Raw genomic sequence first — 20,712 nt, forward strand, 5'->3', positions numbered from 1 at the left:
TGGTCAACGATACTGTATTGTATCATTAACATTTAACAATTTGTTGAGAGACTAGATCTCAGGTTAAGTGTTCTTACCACAGCAAAAAAAAAAAAAAAAAAGAAGAAGTCAAACATGTATCACTTCATCATCTATTCTTTGTACCTCCCTAACAAACTGCAGCCCCAGATATTCAGTAGGTATTTTTTTTTCTGGTTATTCATTGCTTCAAAAATAAACACCCCGAAACTTACTGGGTTGAAACAACTATTTTATTTGCTTACAAGTTTGCAGTCTGAGCTGGGCTCAGCTTCTGATTCTTCTGCTGGCCACACTTGTGGGTAAATTCAGCTCTCACATCAGCTGTGGGTAATGAGGAAGTGGAAAGGACTAGGCATCTCCATCTTTCCACATAGTCTCAGGGCTTCTCACTCTCCTTGGTGCTTCTTCATGTGGTCTTTCTAGAGGCATGACTGAATTTCTTGTCTGGCTCCTATGAGTGCAAAAGTGGAAGCTGCCAGACATTTTAAGGCTTAGGTCTGGAAATGGCACAGTGTCATATTAGCCATATTCTTTTGGTTAAGCACATCATTGCTTCCCAGATTCAAGGAAAGGGGATTGCACAAGAGGACGAATACCAGGAGACTGACTCATCAGGGGCCGCCAATGGAACAGACTACCACATGGCTTAATCACTACTTATTGAGTTGGCTGCTACTAATATAGAACACAATATTCTAATCTCAATAGGGTAAAATGAATTTAACATGTTAGTAACATGCAAAATTCAAGTATATGTGAATTAAATGCTTTAGTATGTACAGAATGTGACTTGGTTATTCTTTTAACAAAGTTCTACTTCACTACAACTTAGGCTGTAATTCCTATCAATGGGAGTTAAATTGAAAAGTTTTATTCCTGGCTTATAATGTTGAATACATTAGCAAAATACTAAGCTCTCTAAAAATAATGTATCACATAGTGTGAATAAACTTGCAAAGTACTGACTTTTTTCCCCTACCCATGTATTTGGTTTACAGTTGGAGGTGAGTAGGGGGTTGGGATAACTGGGTGACAGACATTAAGGAGGGCGCATGATACGATGAGAACTGGGTGCTATATGCAACTGATGAATTATTTAACACATCTGAAACTAATGATGTACTATATGTTGGCTAATTGAATTTAAATAAAAAAAATAAAGTTGGCTTCAATTTTGGGGGCACCTGGTGGCTCAGTCGGTTAAGCTCTGACTCTTGATTTCTGCTCAAGTCATGATTTCAGGGTCGTGAGATTGAGCCCAGCGTGGAGCCTGCTTAAGATTCTCTCTCTCCCTCTCCTTTTGTCCCTCCCCCTGCCACACTTGCACACTCTTTCTAAAAATAAAATAAAATGAAATAAAATTGGCTTCAATTTCATAATTTGGAGTGTGCTGAGAAACTAATTTGTTAGCATCACATAGGAAAAAGCAACTCACTAGAGTATCCCAAATAATAAGCCTGCCAGGTTAATATTTAAAGATGCTACAATTATTTGTAATGTTTTAACCACAATGAAAATATTAGTCCTAACCGCTTATAATGAAAAACTTTAAAGTGGGAACTTGAACCCCCCCTCTTTAAATGCCATTCTCTCCATATTTTTATGGGGGGAAAAGTATGCTAGTTAGCATCTTTTGATTGCAAAAATTAGATACTTATTTAAGTAATCTAAATAATATTTGGTAGTCAGTATGAAGATACAAAATATAAAGATGGAAAACAAGAATCTCAAGGAACCCAGAGCTCATCCTATAGAGGTACCAAGATGATTTAAGATGCAAGACAATTCTAGAAAGGAGATCTTATCACCTTCAGTCCCAGAAAGTTGTCAGTTAACCAGTATTTCCTTCCCAAGCTGGCTTTTATTACTTGCAAATTTTGAACCTTACTCTCTCTGTTTTCGATCACTTGGTTTCTGCTGACTCATACGTGTGGCAATTATTTTCACCCAAGATGTTCAGTGACATTTGAGATAGGGCATTCCTTAATTGTGCAAGGCTCTTTAGCACATTGCACAATATTGATTGGGCCACAGACACTAAATGCCCATAGCACACACACTGGTTATTGTGACAACCAAAGTACCCCACTACTTTGGCAAGCTCCCCTAGAGGGCGATATCTCTCCTCCCCACACTCAAGGAACAACTAACTACATAGGGCAATATGAGCTTTCTGCCTCCTCTCTGGCTAACAAATGGCTAGCTGTCATAATATGGAACAGGTAGGTCTTGTTCCACACATATCAGTTGCAATTCACATCACATTTCTTTGAATAAAAATAAAGAGACCAAAGCCTTAATACATAATCTAACAATAGTGCTTCTATGTATTTACAAAAATGACTTGAAAACTATGCTCATACAAAAATCTGCACATGGAAGATATGAAAAGATGCTTGATTTCATTAGTTGTCAAAAAAATGCAAATCAAAACCCTGATAAGATACCATTTCATATCCATTAGATGGCTATAATTTAAAAAATGGACAATTAAAGGTATTGGTGAGGATGCAGAGAAATCAGAACTTTCATACGTTGCTGGTAGGAATTTAAAATGGCACAAGTGTTTTGGAAAAGAGTTTGGAAGTTCCTCAAAGAATCAAACATAGAGCTATCATATGATCCAGAAATTCCACTCCTAGGTATATACATACCCAAAATAGATGAAAACATTTATTCATACAAAAATTGCACATAAATGTTTATAGCAATACTATTCTTAATAGCTAAAAAGTGGAAATAACCCAAATGTCCCTTACATGACAAAGGCATAAATGAAGTGTGATATACCCATATAATGGAATATTATTCAGACATAAAGAGGAATTCATACATGCTACAACATGGATGTATTTTGAAAACATTGTAAGTTAAAGAAGTCAGACACAAAAGGTAACATGTATGACTCCATTTATATGAAATGTCCAGATAGGCAAAGACATAGAGACAGAACGTAGATTAGTGGTTGCCAGGGGCTGAGAGCAAGAGAGAATAGGGAATAAGTGTTAATGGGTACAGGGTTTCATCTTGGGATGCTGAAATTATTCTGGAATTAGATAGTGGTAGTGGTTGCTCAACATGTGATTGTACTTAAAAATACTTAAATATATATATTTTAAAAGATACATTTTATGGTATGGTATGTTTAAAGGATACATTTTATGGTATTTATAGCTAAAGGAACAACTAAAATCAGATACTTATTTAAGTAAGTATTTAGATAAAGCCAAGATAAAGCCAAGAATCAATTTTGCACATGAATGTTTATACAAACTTCATAATCACCAAAGCTGGAAGCAACCAAGATGTCTTTCAGTAGGTGAAAGGTTAAACAAGCTGTGGTATATGTATGTAACAGAATACTGTTCCGTGATAAAAATAAGTGAGCTACAAGCCATGCAAAAATATGTATGAATCTTACATGCATATTACTAAGTGAAAGATGTCAGTCGGAAAAGGCTACATACTGTATGATTCCATTTATATGGCATTCTGGTAAAGGCAAAACTATAGAGTAGGTAAAAAGGCCAGCAGTTACCAAGGGTTTCAGAAGAGGAAAAGTTTCAATAGACAAAATACAGGAGATATTTTAGGGCACTTAAAATTCTGTAAACTAATAGTGGGTACATGACATAATGCATTTGTCAAAACGCATAGAACTTTATAGCATAAATAGTAAACCTTAATATATGCAAGTTAAAAAGACATTATTTAGGAAATCAAGGGATATCAGGAGGGAATGTAAATGATGACAAAAGAATTTAACTGTATTACAAATACATGAAATAACCACACTGACGGGAGTAGGGGAACAGATGCTGGCCAAAGCAAAATTGGAAATTAGTAGTCTGTAAATCTAAAGGCAAAAGTAACTATACATAAGCATTGCAGTATAGTTGGTAAAGCTGCTTCCCATAGGGTTTCGGGTAACAATTCTGGTACTGTCATACATACACACTGAAACTGAGTAAGTAAGTAAGGATGATGAGAGCCAGGTTTCTTACTTTTGGAATAGAAGGTTACAGAAAAAAGCAAGGGGAGAGGGTTAGAATGATCAATGTTGTAATGGATTAGAGATAGAAACATTAGTAGGAACTCATATTTAGTTCGATATAGTCACAGATAGAAACATTAGTAGGAACTCATATTTAGTTTGATATAGTCACAGATGAATACATATAAAAATATTTATAGACATTTACATATGCAAGGGTTAGTATACACATATATATTTTCTTGCTCTATCTGCTGAAAAGAGCTAGAAATAATGATACTCCACTAGCAATAAGCACACCTGGTGTACCCATCTTGGTCTCTAATACCATGCTCCAATAAAACAAACTGGAGATCCTTGGAGAAATTATTGCTTCCAGAATTGGTGCAGGGAATATATGAGTTTGGAACATCTTGTAGTGCCAGAAAGAACATACTAAACACATTCACACACACTGTTATGAACTGAATGTTGTGTCTCCCCAAAATTCATATATTGAATCCCTAATCCTTAATGTGATAGTATTTGCAGATGGAGCCTCTGAGAGATAATTAGGTTTAAATGATGGTGGGGCCCCTATGATGGGATTCGTATTTTACAAGGAAAGGGAAAGAGAGGAGCTTATGAGTGCTCCCTTCCTCTCTGTCCCAATCTCTCTCTCTCTCTCTGTCTCTTAATCTCTTTCTCTCTCTCTCCACCATGTAAAGATATAAGAAGACTGGAAAATAGCTCTTTAGAAACACAATGACAGGGCTTCCAGGAACCAGATGAAGGGAAGGAGGAAATGATATTCACAGCTAATGAGTCACCTTCCCCCAGTGGCAGATAAAATGTTTCTTCAAAGCAACAACCAACTGAGAAATGAACAAATAACAACAATCCCCTGTCCCACCACCACCATTTCTAAAAATACATAATTACATTTTATTTGGAACATCGGAATCTCTAAGTAAAATTCTAAGGTTGAGAATATGATTGGATCACATATTATTACAGGGGAATTTTGGCTCCACGATCCCAAATAAACACTGGACAATCAGGTATTATAAGATAACATAGTTGCATGGTGCTGAATATGACTACCTTACACAGAAGTAACCAGCCATGAAGACTTAGTCAGCAGGTAATAGAATAATATTTTGATAAACTGGTATGTAGTTTTTTTCCTTTCCTCATTTTTTTTTTTTGCCTTTCCTCTATTCATTTGGTGTGATTATAGCCTCAGACAAGGGTTAGTAAACAGAATATGAGTAAAAAGAATTAAATTTTAGCTTTTTCATTTCAAAAGCTAATGTCCAGGAACAAGGTTATGCTACATCATAAGATTTGGGAGAAAATGTGATATGTCAATTTCTATATTGCTCATCCTTCCCATCAGGGATGAAAAATTAGTCACTTTCAGGTTTCTAAGAACCTGATCCCTACCTGTTTTACAACTCCTCACCCTCATCCCAGCCCTGCCAAATTCCTAGTGTGGCCAGAGTTGCAGAATAACGTGTTCCCTGTGCCCCATGGAAGAGAGTGCAGGATGCTCTGGAAGGCTTGTCTTCAGGAAAGAGAAGCATACTCTATTTACATGTGTGGACCAATGAACGGAACAGATGATGGCCATGTCATCATTCATCACACAGAAAAATGAAAATGACTGAAGAGCAGGTGTCTACCCTCCTTACCGAGACTTTGGCACTTTATAAACCCCCTAGAATTTAGAAGCAACTCTGGGAGAAAGGGAGAAGCAGCTTTACATTGGCTGAAATTTTGATTTTTCCATTTGTCTGATTAAGGATTCAAAATAAAAATTAAGTTCTAATTATAGAATTTAGTGATATTTCTGGTGAATATAAGTCTGAAGTCTAAGGGTAGTAACTACTACATTTTTATCAACACTTAAAAAAAAGAAAGGATGCCTTTCTTAATAATCATAACTTTGAGAAATTGCTGTTAAACATAAAGCTAGAAGAGTTATATTAAAGGAAGAAATTGACAGAGATTAGTTATATACAATATTCTATGTGTTTCCTTATAGCTCCCAGCCCCTTTGCAATTAGGCAGGGTGATGTAACTTGTTCTGACCATTGGGCTACGAGTGAAAATGACATGTGTCATTTCTGGCTTAAGCAGTTAATTGCTTAGATGAAAACTCCCTGTACCTTTAAAATGCACTGCAGTGACTAAGGAGGTCACATGCTCCAGAAGGTGCTATCAAAAGAAAGTGGAACCTCTGGAAATCTGCATCCTACTTACTACATGGGACAGAGGCTCCCTGTCAACCCAAATAGGATATGTAGCAAAGGTTTATGTCTCTGAAGTTTCTGGAGTAATTTGTTATTGCAGCAGAGCCCAGCCTATACTTACCAATACATTATTGAATACTCCACATTTAGAATAACATGAATTATTAAATATCATATTTTGTGTTAAGTAAAACACAATCAGATTACAAATTCAGGTTATTAAAATAATACCAATTGTGTAAATTGACAGAGATTATAATAGCACTGATGGCAGAATTACAAGTATTTTATATTTCCTCCCTTACCTTTTTTTGTTTTACATTTTTCTTACCATATTCAGAAAAAAAATTAAATGTGAATGATCACATAACCCTCAAAACCTAGGAAAACTGATTTATGTATTATATATAGTCTTATGTACTGTACTAGGAGGTAGGGTATATTTGTTTTCTTTCAAATTGAAACTAAGATTTTTGGGGGCACAAATCTCTGAATTTCCATAACTTGATAAGTTATTAAAATATCAATTTGAAGCTATAAGCACTTGTTGAGCATTTATTCAGTGTTCAGTAATGTGTTATATATTTTTAAAGACAAAAAAGAAATAATGAGTTAATGGATTGTTACACTCAAAATCTTACCTGGTGACAAAGACTTAGATTAGCAAGAGTTGGTATACAATGGCACAGAAACACAATTCTCCTTCATTCCACTATATGTGTTAAATAAAGTACAGAGTTGAAAACATAAGCATAGTAATTTCTTTTTTTTTTTTTAAGATTTTATTTATTTATTTGACAGAGAGAGACACAGCGAGAGAGGGAACACAAGCAGGGGGAGCGGGAGAGGGAGAAGCAGGCTTCCCGCTGAGCAGGGAGCCTGATGCGGGGCTCGATCCCAGGACCCTGGGATCATGACCTGAGCCGAAGGCAGACGCTTAATGACTGAGCCACCCAGGCGCCCCAAGCATAGTAATTTCTTACAGCAGACTTGATATATTGTGGTCAAATCTCAGACTGGATCTTTAGGTGCTTAAATAGGATGACTACATTACAGTGCATTAGGATTTAAAGAGATTGTATGTAACACTAATTTAAAAAAATAGGCTATGGAGTTGGAAATATCTGGGTTCAGCCTGAAACTTTGATATTTCTGGCAGTGTGACTTTAGTCAAGGTACCTAAACTCCTGAGGGCCCAATTTTCTCTACCATAAAACAAGCAGCATAATATCTTCCAAGATTAAGTACTGAATGAGATTTTATATAGTTATATAAAATATAGATTTATATAGTTAACTATATAATCATATATATTATGTAGTTATATATTATAATTATATAGCTATATAAGTTATATATTATAGCTATATAGTTATATATAATTGTATATATTATATAATATGATATACTGCATTTACTATAAATAGTACTACATTTACTATAAATAGTAAATGCAGTGCCTGGTATAAAGTAATTTCTCAATAACTGGTAGCTCTTTTTATTACTCAGTCCCACCATATAGTTTTACTCATGGAAAAAAAAACATGTCTTCAAGATTTGGGGAATTGAACAAAGTCATAAGCTAAATTGACTCTTAATATACTTGAAAAACAGTATTAAATGTACTAAGTAACTAGCAAACACATGGAACTAATAAATATGGGAAAATGGACTATGAAAGGTAATCACTATCTAGTTTTCCAAGCAGGGATTCTCAGAATGTACCTATACCTTTTGATCTCACCTTCTGCTTCACACTTTCCATCCACTTCCTCTTTGATCTACTTTATCACGTCAAATGAATGGAGATTTTTCTAGTTTTAAGCTTTGTTGTACCCTTCATGGTTTAGAGTAGATAGTACAGCAAATCAGTGTAGGCGGTGGCAAAATTAAGGACAGCAGAACTACAGGTTGTCAGGGGAAGTGTTTTTAGGGTAAGAAGCCAGGTGAGATTTTGGAGTAAAAAGCAGAACATGTCTACATGGGATGTGGTTAATTAATGGTAGTGGAAGCTGGGGAAGAAGAAAATGAAGAGAGAATGAGAACAGAGGAGTTTAACAAGAATTAGGGGAATGGCGACATTTATTCTCCTATCTAGTATAGTGTTACTCACACTGGTAATCCATCTACTATCAGGTAACTGGACACCAAGCAAGGTCAGGGATGAGAAAAATGTACTAATCACAGGGAATACTGAGAAAAGTATCATGGGGAGGGAGAAGGAATGAGTTGAATGATTTGAAAGACTAGATTTGGCATAGAGAAAAATGGGCAACAATCCAGATGGGAGCAACAGCATGAGAAAAGGAAGACTGAGATAAAAGGAGCCTGACTTGCATTTGGGGTAATGAGGATACTGCTCTAACTCTGTCCCTATTAGTCCTTCTATTCTCCTTTAGGGTTGTCAATACCGTGGCATTTGAGAATGACAAGAATAGCTGTTTTATGACAAATGGACCTGACCACAAAGAAATGAGTTTGAGAGCACTGACATAGCTCACATATGCTACAAACAACCGTCTTCAGCCGGTAAGCCACCCAACTACACCAGACTCAAACCAATGACCTTGAGGTGAAAGGTTCTATTACCACATTTCTGATCACCAAGGCTTTTCATGTTTCCTAAACTCTTTTCCTTAATATTCTACAGTGTGTTTTTTTCATGGCTATAAACTTGTACTCAGATTTGCAGTGATATTTACTACTAAATTGCAGAGTATTTTAACTGATGTTAGTTCAAATCAATTCTGGAGAAACTTTTCAGCCAAGGGAATTGCAAGCTAGCTGGTTGACATTGGAGGTCAAATACTCCAGGGTATGGGTCTCAAATCACTTAATTCTTCACAGCAAATTAGAAATGGGACTCCAGCTGGTGCTAAAGAATAAGACAGACTTGGTGTATAAGGACAAGCTGCTGCTTGGATTTTGAGTCTTTATATTCCTAAAATAAAAAATTTGAAACTCAATTTCCCTCCCCCAATCTCATTCTTTCAGAGTAAAAGCTTTCTTAACAATAGCAAAAAATCTGGCCACCTGATTTCAATACATAAATCTTGCCAAGGTATAAAAATAAAATACGATTTAAGCAGCAACCTGTAATCTCCTGTTGACGACCAGCTGTGCCTCCTATTAGTATTAATGGAAGTTACACAGGCATAATAAGAAGGAGGGGAAAATGCCACCTTATGCTTTTTGCACACCTTAACATTTTTACAGCAAGTCTGATTACAAGGGTTTACTTGAGCAGCAATTAAACACTGATTGATTACTAAGTACAATTTGTATTCCAGGCAACATGCAAATGGCAATGAAATTCTCAGATAGGGAATGGAATAAATTCTTCTCACATCAGAGAGAGAATCACATTTTTTAAACAGCAAGTGTTTTCTTATATGAAGAAAAGAGGTTCACTGTAAGTTTTTTTATAATATATTTTTACCCAAAGACAATAAGCCTTGATTCATTTGAGAAAGAATAAATGATATGATTTCTGCAAATTGTACTTCCCACTTCACCTTCAGACTACAGTTCTCTTTCCATGATGACAAACTATACGGATGGAAAGCATAATATTCAGTCACAAATACACTGACTTTGGCTATAGTCACAACTATAAACAATATGTTTTTTCATCAGATTTTGGCATTGCAGAAATAATATCTACTTTTAAATTGAAAGTGAATTGAAAGGTTGATTTATTAAATGTCTATCAGGTGCCAGACACTATTCTAGGTACAGGCAATACAGTAGAGAATAAAAAAGTAAACAGTCCTTGATCACAGTATTTATGATATGGAAGCAGAAGCTGACAATAAACAAATACACAAATACAGATATAATGTCAGTGTGTATGCAGCAAAGGAAAATATTCAGGAGAAAGCAAATGACGTTGATATATACGTGTGCCTATGTAGTTCAGGAGAAAATGACAGAACGAGAGAATTTAGAGCTTTGCATTTGCTGTTCCCTATGTGTAGAATTTCCTGATCCAACATTGTTAAATGGTCACCTGGTCGGTATCATGTTGGTGTTAATCCAAGGACAAAGAATAGAAAGAGCTGTCAATTTGGTATATTGGACAAATGGTTAAGATCAGAGTGGCTGAAGGGGCATTTTTTTTTCCCACTGGAGACAGGAGGTTTTATTGATGCTGATGGGGGTAGGATAGGCCCCCAGGAGACTGGAGAAGGGGGTGCTGAGTCAGTCAGCAGATGCATAAGGCCTGGGCACATGGGGGTAGGTTAGAGCACATTCATCTTCTCAGGATTCTGTGACTCCTTCTTTGGGGAAGGGAGAGAGCATCTTGAGGGGGAAGCAATTCAAAGAGCAGTGAGGGAGAGGTTAGGGACAGCTGAGAACTCCTAACTTGAGAGAAGGCACCCCAATAGACAGCAACATCTGTGTGGAAAGCTTGATCAACTGGTCAGTAGGGGAAATGGGGGAGGGGCACTGGGTTGGCTTCTTGGGGAGGGGTCCAACTTTGGCCTGGGTGAGCTCTCAGGACAACCTGGTGTTCCGAAGCAGAGTGGGGCAGGGCCCAAAGCCCCTTTCCCCGTGGGCCTCATTAAGGAGAACTAGGCATTCAGAGAAAAGGGCTTTCAGGGAGCCCCCTGGAAGGGGTGCCAGAATTAGTCCTTAAGGCACAGCTGGGGGCAGACAAGGCGCCAAGGCACAACTGGTGGGGGGGCAGGGGCAGCCTCCAAGCCAAGTGCCAGGGTCACAAGAGGACACAGGAACAGGACCGCCCACGCTTGATGGGTGTGGGGTTGAGCACAGCCCGGACAGCCCTTGACGCCGTCCTGCTGCAGGGCCAATAGGTTTTTGAACAAGGGAGTATTATGATTTAAAGATAGTTTTAACCACCCACTTACTATATGTATGTTAAGGGATACATTATAACTGTGATCTACCTTGGAATCTACATTCTTCCTGAAAAACTAGCTGATGTATCACTGTTTTCACTTCTTGACAATGGAATGTAAAAGAGAAACTATAGTTAATAATCTTATAATCAGATGTGTTTAAAAACAAAAGCCAGAAATTGTTACTGTTTAATGTATTGTAACTAGCAGAGAAACTGGAAGAAAAGTAAAGAAAGAGTGATATCTATAAAATAAAAAATTAGTAAAGACTATTGAGATCATATTGTCCAGCAGTTTGCGTTTCTCAGGCAGGGAAACATGGTTGCTTATGTTCTTTTTGCAGATTTCCAGGTATAAATACTTAATATCTCCCTTAGTAGTCCATGCTAAAATTTTATTACTTTGACATAGAGGTTGTTTTTCTTATATCCAATTAAACTATCATCTCATAATTTATTTATTTATTTATTTATTTATTTATTTATTTATTTATTTATTTTTAAAGATTTTATTTATTTATTTGACACAGAGAGAGAGACAGCAAGAGAGGGAACACAAGCAGGGGGAATGGGAGAGGGAGAAGCAGTCTTCCCACTGAGCAGGGAGCCCGATGAGGGGCTCGATCCCAGGACCTGGGATCATGACCTGAGCTAAAGGCAGATGCTTAATGACTGAGCCACCCAGATGCCCCATCTTATAATTTATTAAGCCTATTTCCTGATCTGATGCCAAAATAGAAAACAACTGCTCACTATTCCTATTAAAAAAATTATTTAAGTATGAAATATTATTCAAACTGAACTAGCTTTATCTTCTCTATGTTAAATGATATCAGATTCTCTCATCTTTCTCTTTTTATCACCTTAGCTACATTTTTCTTATTCTGAGAACAATCTATTTTGAAGTATGAATTACTTCTTGTATCAATGCATCATGAGTTGTTTAGAAATTCATGTTATATGTTTAGCAATTTAGCTTAGTTCAAATGATGGGAGAAAGATGGAATAGTATTTAATACATTATATTTGCATGAAAGTCTCTAATAGAGCTCATCATCTAGGCGTGAATTTACTATACGTATCAACCATATACATATATATTTATTTAGGATGTAGTTGATATAGCCATATATGTTACTTATATGTACTCATATATATGAAATGTTTCATACTGTAGCACAGAAAGGCCATGATATAGATAATATCATTTCCATACATCAGGGTTATTATAGGTCATAGACATACTAGAATAAAATAGAACAGAATAGAATAGAATAAATGATAGAAAGATAGAAAGAAAGATAAATAGGCAGACAGAGATTCTGCAGGGGAACATAGGCTACTATTACTCTATTTCAAGGCAGAATAATAAGATGGAAGGTATACTGAGTGAGAGTCCTGGGCAGGACCAGCTACCTAGAAATCTTGTGAAAATATACAGTTAATCCCACTATGACTGTAGGAACTCTAAAAGTTAGTTTGGGGTGCTAAGTCGGTTAAGCATCTGCCTTCGGCTCAGGTCATGCATGATCCCAGGGTCCTGGGATCGAGGCCCATGTCGGGCTCTTTGCTCAGTGGGGAGCCTGCTTCTCCCTCTGCCTGCTGCTCCCCCATTTGTGCTCTCTCTCTCTGTCAAATAAATAAATAAAATCTTAAAAAAAGTATCATTCTCTACAAAGAAAACTAAAACTGCACTTTATAAATTACAATGCATTTAAAACAAACAAAATCCACTAATTTCTAGTATTGTTTTAATAACTCCTATAAAAATTAGTTATCAGAAATTCCAGCAAAATACATAAGCATTAGTTTCTCTATGTTTAAATTCAGATTATTATGATGACTAAGTCAGAAATATGTGTAATGTCCTAGGCATACAACAGATGATCAATAATGAGAGGTATTTTTGTTAGCTCTAAGTAAAATTAATGATTAAGCATACATGGTTCAACAGAGGACGCAACACAGCAATCAATGGTAGTTAAGGCTAGTACAGATGGGAAGGTGGCTCTGTCCACATACTCTAGTTATTCATTATCCAGCAACAACAAGTGTGGGCCAGGAAAATCTTTCCCTAAAACAAGAGTGGATGCCAAGATCCTAACCACTCAATACAATCTCTCAGAAAGAAACATTTGGTGGCCTTTAAATAGAAAATATGATGCCAAAAGAATGCTTTTCAGTTCCATATTTTTTAATCTACAAATTGCAAATAGTTGTGTTGAAAAATGTTTATTGACTGAAAGATGTATTATATTCTTTAGGGGACCAAAGTTAATCCTGAAATATGTTAATGTTGTTATATCCTAATGGTGGTGCTGAGGGGGACAAAAAATATCATAAAGCCCTTAAGAAACAAACTTTTGTGTGTGTGACACAGATGGTTGGAATAAATTATGGGGCTCAATAAAAAGCAATTCAATTTAGTTTTAAGATCCATTTGGACATTTATCAAAGATCACATTGTGAAATGTATTTGTGATACTTGGAAGACTCATACTAATCAGCATCCCTTACTCTTCCACCATGCCCCACCTTCCAAAAAAGGGAAAAGAAGAAGAAAAAAACTAACGGAAGTTCTTTCAACTGAAACCTAAAACAAGATCCTTGAAATTTATGAGTTCAGTGATGACAATAAATTGAATAATAAACTGAAAAAGTATACGTGGTGGTAATATACAGATATACATACACACAGACACACACATCACGTCCAATGGCACACATACATAATATATTAGTTCTTCTAAAAGAATGTTAAATGGTTATTCTGCCTAAGATACAAACTACCAAAAATTCATCCCCTTGTACTCTGCAAATTGGATGCAAATATTAAAGAAAGACATGGTAGGGTGCCTGGGTGGCTCAATCAGTTAAAGTGTCTGCCTTCGACTCAGGTCATGACCCGGGGGTCCTGGGATCCAGCCCTGCATTGGGCTCCCTGCTCAGTAGAGAGTCTGCTTCTTTCTTTCCCTTTTCCCCTTCCTCTCCTTCTGCCCCTCCCCCAGCTCATCCTCACTCTCCTTCTCTCTCAAAATAAATAAATAAACAAAATCTTAAAAAAAAAAAGACATAACATTTTCAATAGATGGAGAAGATAATGCTCAGAATACTTGAAAAAAATAAAATTAATGAAACCCTTTGCATGTGTTTAAGACATGAAATAAGGAAATGTAAAATATTTTCAAATTCATTGAAAATATTCTAAGTACTTTACATGGGTGGTTATACTTATATATTGCCAAGTGAGTTGCTAAGACAAGAATGAGAACAGAAAATATGCTTCAGAGTAAGCCTCTAGTTTAGAGTTTCTCTGATTGGCATACATGATAAATTTCAATTTTTAAACATCAAAAGATGCACTGGAACAAGTGCTACTGGGAAGGTACCCAAACAGGCTGATTTTTAGTTCACTTGTTCATTCGATCAACATATATTAGAGCACACTTACTTACTTCCATATATTACATACATTGAACCCCTGAAGGGTTCAAAGATGATTAAGACATAGTCCTTGCCCTTGAATAATTCTTTCTGGTGGGGAGGCAGACACATAAGTGTGTAATATTCAATATTAAATGCTAATATAGAAGCATGAAAAAATGGTAAGGGATTATAACCTACTAGCTGTTTCATGCTATAATCTATTAGCTGTTTCATCTAAAATATTTTTGAGCATATACAATGTGCTAGGCACTGGTCCAGACTGGGGATACAGCAGTGTAAGAAACAACCTAATAAAATTTACATTTCAAAAAAAAAATACATTTCAGTAGGAAAACGTAGACAATGATCAAACACATAATTAAAACAAATAGAATGTTGGTTTATATTAAATGCTATAAAGAAAAATAAGGCAGGAAGGCGAGGATAGTGAATGTGAGAAATTCAAGCGACAGTTTTAAACTTGGTGGTCACGGAAGAACTTACCAAAAAAGTGAACTTTATGTAAATGCTTGAAACTGATGAAGAGCTAGCCATCAAAATATCTGTAGAATATCATCGCAGGCAGAGGGAATGAGAAGTGGAAAAGCCTGTGTGAATGGAGTTGGAACAAACAGAAATAGCAAGAATTAGGAGGAGAGAAAACAAGCAGCTATATTATTGATGCCTATAGGTCACTATGTGGAATTTTTTCTATTGAGTGAAATGGGAAGCCATGATGGGTTTGGAGCAAAAGACTGACAGGCTTATTGTTTTATAGATTAACTAAATCAATACACTCAAATGACTATTTTGTGATAGGACATTCTTCAAACACTCAGATTACTTTTACCTAGTGAGATAAAGTTTAAGTAGTTTTCACTATTTGCCAGCTTCTATACCTTAAAAAATTTAACCTAGGACTATGATGATATTAATAATTCTATTTGCCAGTTTCTATAATGCTTAAAAACTTTTCAACCAGGAATGTGATGATACTAGTAATTATTTTCATTTAGTGGATTATAGAACATTATAGATAATTTTGGTATTTTTTAATATAAATTACTTCATATATAAATTACAGAGTGCCTAACATGGGCCAAGCACCATAGTACAAATAATAAGGGCCTTACATGCATATATACACATTTAAATTTATAAAAGGTAAATGTGTTTCTGTATTTGCTCATAACACAATGCGTTTTAAAAGTAACTTTTACTTTTTCCTATAATTACCTAAAACGTGTTTGTGATTTATCCATGTGTATTTAGACCCTATAATCTCATATGCTCTTGGATATACTGTTAGTATCTTCCCCTGATGTTAATATTCCACCACCTTACTTATAAACACTGTGTAAAGTTGAATTGTATCAATTTAATACAGTTATTAATCAGTCACCTTTTGTAGGAGATTTATGTTATTACTTTTTTATTTTTGCATAAAGAACTTTGGAATGAGCCATATTTTTAGGTATATTTTGCATATAGCATAATCCTTCTCTCTTAAGATGACAATTCAGAAATAAAGTTACTGGGTCAAAGAAAATGTACGCGTTTAAAGTGTGGCTATATATTGCTGAATTGCTCTACCTATACACTGTAACAAGTTTTTGCTCATTATAGAATCTCAAGTATCCATTAATTTTCTTACACCTTAATCACTCCTTAAAATATTTTTGCCAGTCTAATAGGTAAAAAATCGTATCTCATTTAATTGGCATTTTTTTGACTACTAGTTTGGGTAATACAATTTTTTTTTTTTTAATCAGCCACTTATATTCTAAAAGGAAATCCATTCTAGGCATGGAGGATAAAAGGATAAGGCACATTCAAAACCACCAAGGTCCTTACAGTCTAGGGAAGGTGACAATCACAAAAACAAACTACAGAACAAGAACAGCATGTCATTCATTATTCAGATGATTAAAAATGGATCATCATAGTTTTATGTTGGAAAACAGAAATAGAGACACTGATGGAGACAGAAATCCTTCTGGGGTGCAGGTTTTTCTTTCCAGACTGATTAAAAACACAGGGCTCTGCTCCATAAGTGTAACAAAATACTAAATAACAATGGCATTATTATATGGTAGAAAATTCACTTTTTTGGTTTCCAGTGACAATGATTATTACCATCCTGGCTGGCATGTGGAAGAAATAACTGAGCCCATTCCCAGAAATCACTTTCTTGGTTGATTTTAAAACATTCACCCAAGTGAATATATGAATATGCATTACACATACATTACAATCAGAGTGATACTTCAAAAATACATATTTGATCACGTCATTCCTCTGCTTTAAAAAAAATTCCATGGTTTCCCACTTCTTATAGGATAAAATTCAAAATCTTGAACTAATGCTAAAATACCACATGGCAACACTCTGGGTCACTCTCCCCCTCGCTGCCTCTGCTCTAGCTATCAGAGCCTCTTTTCCTTTCTATCAGGACACCTCTGGCCTTGGAGTCTTTGCAGGGTTACTTTCTTGCCTGGAAAGCTTTTGATCTCTTCCTTTTTGTTTTAACTTTGTATCTCAGATCTCAGCAGCAAGGGCAATTCCTTAAGAAGTCCTTCACTGATTTCCCAGGTCCCTCTGCTGTAACAGTCCTCTGTTTTACCTTGATATTTTTATTCACAGTAAATATTATATTACTGTGTGATTACTTGACAAATGTTCACCTCCCTAAATCATCTGCAAGGTGATGCATGAGCATAGAGTTCACTTTTATTTCACTTACCACGGTATCTCTAGTGTTTTGTTGTTGTAACTAGTGCATATTGGGTACACAATTGTTTGTGATATGAATAAATGGATGAACAAATACAAAAAAAAAAAAAATCCTGCTTAATGCTAGACCACAGGGGAAAAAATAAAGCATATGGAAATCTGCATTTTTATTGTGTTTCTAAATTTGTGGTACTGTTTAACTTTTCAGAAATGAAAGATGACTCATAAGCTTTCCTTCTGATTATGGTAATAATAATAATAATATTCATTCATGTAATATAAACTATTAGGCTGAAATGCATTTTGGTGAATTTGTACACTATTAGATGAGCTGTCTCTCCAGAGTCTACAAAAAAATTAATGTGGAACACCTGATATTTGACTGTGCTTCCAGATGGAGGGACAGCTTGACAAATGCCATCATAATTTACAACTTTTAAAAAGTGTGGTGTGAATGCATTTACAGTAAGCTTTAAACAGCTTGGATTATTTACAGGTACAACTGTGTTTAATGTGGAATTTCAATGGATTTAAAATTTTATTCGATTCAATCACTGATCACAGAACATAGGTGTGGCATGTGAGCAACATGATTTGTGCTTTAATTACATATCTTAGAACTGGGTACATCTGTTTGGTGAGGTTGGGGGGGGGGAATGCTATAAAATAGCATTCAAATTTTATATTTGATTATTGAGTGTCACTGATGAAGCTCTTACCTTTGCAAAGACAGCATATTTTGAGGTTGGGGGGGGAATGCTATAAAATAGCATTCAAATTTTATATTTGATTATTGAGTGTCACTGATGAAGCTCTTACCTTTGCAAAGACAGCATATTTTGAACTTATCCTATGGTGGTTTAGGAGAATAATAATCACAAAAAGTGAATATGGAAATACAGTGTCTAACTCTTAAGGATAACTTGGACGCTTGTACCAATATAAAACTAAAATATGGATTGCTAACTGATAAGATTTGTAGTAGAGTGCAGTCTAAAAGAGTATATAAGTCTCTATCTCTGGTAGTTAGGAATTTGACTATTGAAGCTCTGGTTAAATTGGAGAAGGAACCATATATGTTATCAAATACATCACTCATATATTTATGTTATATAGGTATGTGTGCATATACCCTTTTTCTCTCCTCCAAATACGTATATGTGTGTACATGTATATATGATAAATACTATTATATACCATTATAATAGTATTATTATACATATATAATACATATATATCTCCAGGAGGATATAGATGACTTTGGAGGTTGGGTAAGGTATGGTTGTAGGAAGATGCAGGAACATCTGACTTTGGAACATTACTTCATGAAAAGGAAAGTAGTTAGTTTGACACATTTTAACTAGAAATTTGTTGATAGATACTGTGATTTACTTCTCAGGAAAAAGTAGGACATTGAGAAAAATACACGGTAAGGTGAAACTAAAGCTTCTGAAATGAACTGCTTAATGCATAAACCACCATCAGGACCTACTGTGTTCATTCAATCACCAAGTGTTCTTGGACTCCTATGCTTCAGTCCTGGGCTGGGAGCTGACTATCCGGTAAACAACCAAGCCAGACATGAGCCGTCTCTTCCTGGAGCTTACATTGTAAATGGAAGAGAGTTATTAAACAAGTCACAAATAAATATGCAAATAAAATTTGATGGGGCTATGACAAAAAAATAGGTGTTAAAAAAGAGAACAACAGAGACAGGGTCAGCCTAATCTTGTTGATTGGGATGGGTCAAGGAAGCCTTCTCTGAGACCTAAAGGATGAGTAGAAAGGGAAGAGCCCTCCAAGTGGAGGACATGTGCAAAGAGAAGAAATGGTTGGAAGAAGGGAAGGTTACTCTGTGGTGGAACTTAAGGAGTCATGGCAAGAATGGCCATAGGTGAGGCTGGAGAAGGGTAGGGGAGGTTATTAAGAGGCCACTAAAGAGTTTGTATTTTATTCTGACTGCAACGCAAACCACTGAAAGATTTATACAGTCCGTGTGTGTGTGTGTGTGTGTGTGTGTGTGAGCTATGAGTCAATTAATACTTTTTAAAACTCAATCTGGAGTGGAGAGGGGTAACAGTAGAAGCTGGAACACCAGTAGCTTGTACCTTGGTGGATGTACTGAAGATGGAGAAATGAACAAATATTCCACGTTCTCTTTAGGAGGCTGAATCCTGAGAGCTTGGGTATGGATAAAATGTGGGAGAAAATATGATTTTAAGGTTTCTATAGTTTTTTCTTAGTAATACTATTTGATTCAAGAAAATGTATCCATTCATAGAGAATGTAAATAATAAATTCCAGTAAATTCCATAGTAAATTCCAGGTTATGGAAGGTAGTCTAATGGTTTGTTTAAAGAAGTCTTCCCAAATCACTCAAGGTGGTGAGCACCCATACCCCAGTTATTCTGTCCCTTTTCTCTTTTATCTTCCAAGCAGTCTTACTATTTTGCTTACTCCGAGTAAAATCTCCATGAATGTGATGTACTTCCTGAAGACAGATTATATCTAGAGTATCTAAGGCAGTGTTGGGTACATTGAAAATGGTCAATAAATATTTGTTGAATGAAATGATGAATGAACTAATGGAAGAATAACGATATGGAGGAAATACCTGAATCCAGGTGCTCGCAATTAGGCAAGAGGATGAAGAAGTGTGATAAAAGCCTCACTAGAAGTAGGCAGGCAGTGTTATGGGAGAAGAGGGGACGATGTATCTCTCTAACCGGGAGAACGGAGGGAAGTCTGAAGACATGTACTCAAAGATGAATGTTTTTTGGATTGAAACCGTCCCTAAACGAGAATCACTCCCCTCTCCACAGCAAGCTCTCTAACAAAACATAAAGCACTCTTCAAAAGAGCTTCACATTTTAGAATACTATATATATTTGTAAATAGCCCTTAGAAAGGATTGTCCTGGAAAAATATAACCTTGATTCTGTACCACCTACATCGCTTACTACTTGTCGCTTCTGGCTGTAGACATTTTGCTCGCCTCCCTCCCTCAGCCCCACTATAGCCCTGCCCCCGCTCTCACCCCCGGGTTTTGACTCCTTTGGTTAGATTCGCGCCCTTGCCTTCTCCCGCCTATTTGTTGGATGAATGGAGGAACGTTTACTACCTCATCCTTGAGGAGTTCCAGATGATGCAGCTGCCCAGAAGCCAACGTTTCTGCACGGCGCGGGGTTCGTGCGGAAGGAAGGAAAAGGAGCAAATTGTTACTTAAAGCGCCAACTGCTTTGACCTTTGGTCCTGTGGGTCTCTGCCGTCTGGCCCCTGCCTACCAAGCTCAGGCTTTAACAGTTTATAGAGCACAGGTCAGTCCCGGGAGCAGGCGCTCTCTCCTTCCCCTCCGTCCTCCTGCGGAAGGAAGACAAGCCGCCAGCCTGGGCAGAGGCTGGGCTGCTTTCCGCGTCGCTCCGCGGGGCCGAGCTCGCAGCCCC

General features: G+C 36.4%; 1 long non-coding RNA gene across 1 annotated transcript; it reads right to left on the reverse strand.

The window, feature by feature from the left end:
• Positions 1-234: 234 nt before the first annotated feature.
• LOC118020176 lies at positions 235-20,596 on the reverse strand. Its single transcript, XR_004681827.1, has 3 exons — positions 20,391-20,596; positions 15,041-15,144; positions 235-493 (listed from the first exon to the last, which is right to left on the reverse strand). It is a non-coding gene; the product is annotated as an uncharacterized LOC118020176 (long non-coding RNA).
• Between the last annotated feature and the right edge of the window lie 116 nt (positions 20,597-20,712).

The sequence above is a fragment of the Mirounga leonina genome, unplaced genomic scaffold (genome assembly GCF_011800145.1).
Source record: "Mirounga leonina isolate KUSES-001 unplaced genomic scaffold, KU_Mleo_1.0 Mir_173, whole genome shotgun sequence".
NCBI classification, from domain to species: Eukaryota; Metazoa; Chordata; class Mammalia; order Carnivora; family Phocidae; genus Mirounga; species Mirounga leonina.